Raw genomic sequence first — 2,435 nt, forward strand, 5'->3', positions numbered from 1 at the left:
CAACCTCCCGATCCGCCTTGCTCTGTGCATGACAGGGGGCGGCGCCCCAACTCCCCAATCAGCCCTGCTCTGAGCCCGACCAGGGGCTGCACCTAGGGATTGGGCCTGCCCTCTGCCACCCAGGAGCAGGCCTAAGCCAGCAGGTCGTTATCTCCCGAGGGGTCCCAGACTGCGAGAGGGCACAGGCCGGGCTGAGGGACCCCCCATTCCCCCCTGAGTGCACAAATTTTTGTGCACCGGGCCTCTAGTCCTATATAATAAAAGCCCAGCAACCAAATAGCAGAATGACTGGAATGACCAGAACAACTGTGCCCCCTCACTCCAGCAGGCCCTGCCCCCAATCGGCCCCTATCATGGCAGGCCAACTGGACCCCACCAGTGCATGAATTCATGCACTGTGCCTCTAGTTATCAAATAAATGGAATCATGCAAATAAATGCATATTTTAAACACATACACACTAGCACTGTGTGAGAGTAAATATATATTTAGAGACATGATTCCATTTATTTGGTGGTATATATATGTGGGTATGCATATATATATATATATATGTATATATATGTAATATATGTGTAAATATATTACATATTTGTGTTTGTGTATGCCTGACAAACTATATTTATGCATGAAATAAAATTAAAAATATGTCCAATTTAACTGCTTCTTGAATTCTATCTATATAGCATAGGAACTTAATTCCCATTTAAAAGGCTTCTCTCCCTAGTCATTTCTAGTAGTCCTTTGGGAAATTTCACGTATAATCACAAATACTATTTTCATTTTTCCTATCTTTCTTCTATTTTGATCCCCTCTGTGATGTTGGCTACTTACAAAGTCATTTGAAACCAGGCATTGCCACTTTCACTCCTGTCACTCTCCTTGTTAAGACTGAGTTCCTGAGCCTGGAGGTGCACAAATAGCATAGCTTGTTCTTTCCTTTCTGTGCAAAAAATTTAGGAATGTCCGTCTGTCCCTCATACTTCCAAATTTGCCTATGGCCTATTCTCATAACCGGAATTAATTAGGGTTTGTTGTTCTAACCCCTTTCTTACAGGAACTCAGAAATATTCTATACAGAAGACATGTCAAGTTGACTCCAGTGTTCAAGTGCCTGTTTACTGATCTCTTCCATACAGGTTATATTTCCTTTAAAAACATCTTGATATATAGGTACAAACACTCACAAGTTCTGGCCTGTCTGGATCTTTTTTCCTTGAACATAACTATTTTGGGTACAACCCAAAGTCCTATTATATGCCTTTCTATGTATGCATCCTTCTACCTACATAAATTACCAATTTGATAGACAGTATTATATATTACAAATAATATATTAATAATATAAAACTAAAAGCTCATATTTATACTAATATTGTTTATAAATAAATTGAAAATAATTAAGCCTTTATACCTAACAGAGAGGCAATTTAACTTTTCAGATAAGTTATAAATATTATTACTGATTGGGTTGTTTTATCATATTATTGAAATGACATAATAAGGCACACTTTGTACATAGTAGAAAATTACTTAATAATTCTCTCTTGAATGTGGAAAGAAATAAATTATTTATTTATATAAATAAATACATCTCATACCTATAAAAGTAGTGTCAAATTTTAGGTACTTAGACAGAATATACAATTGATAGCCAAATGAAGATGATTATAACACAACTCCATTTTCTGGTGCACAGCCAATAGACTATACTGAGGCAATTTCCCTGGTGTGGCAAATAATTTTTCACTCCTCTGATTGAAATAAAATTTAATTTGTAGTTTCACTAAACTGTAGTTTTCTCTTATCTGCACCAGCTCTCCTCCATTTGCATGGATACTCAAGAAACTGCTGAATTATAATTGTAAAAAAAAATATTCAACTCAAGCCCAAATCAATGTATTTAAATAAGTTCTACCTCACATGGGTAGACAGGTGAAGTATCTATTTATAAGCAGTCAAGAGGTATAAATCAAAAATGTGTTTAAATCTCAGAATCCCTTACCTACCTAAGGTGTTTCTTTGTTGATGTCTGCTTTCTATCTCAGTAGACTGTTTTAACATGCTTATTCTGTAAAATCTTGACAGATTTATGGCACTAATCCCATAAATTTCTAAGGCTTTCATTTATCCTGATTCAAATTGTTTTTCACTATCTGCATTAATTGGAAGGTGTCCTTCCATGTAAATTAGGCTTTGGTCAACAATTTTGAGAATATAAAATAGAAAAGGGAGATTTTATAAAATAAATAGTAAAAATTTTGCTTCTAGTGAGACAAAAAAGGCCAAGTTATTTTTATATAGTATACAATCCTATCTAATAAAAGAGAAACATGGTAATTATCCATACCTCCGCTACCCTTCCCATTGGCTAATCAGGGCGATATGCAAATTAACTGCCAGCCAAGATGGCGGCTGGCAGCCAGGCAGCTTGA

This window comes from Myotis brandtii, unplaced genomic scaffold (genome assembly GCF_000412655.1).
Source record: "Myotis brandtii unplaced genomic scaffold, ASM41265v1 scaffold42, whole genome shotgun sequence".
NCBI classification, from domain to species: Eukaryota; Metazoa; Chordata; class Mammalia; order Chiroptera; family Vespertilionidae; genus Myotis; species Myotis brandtii.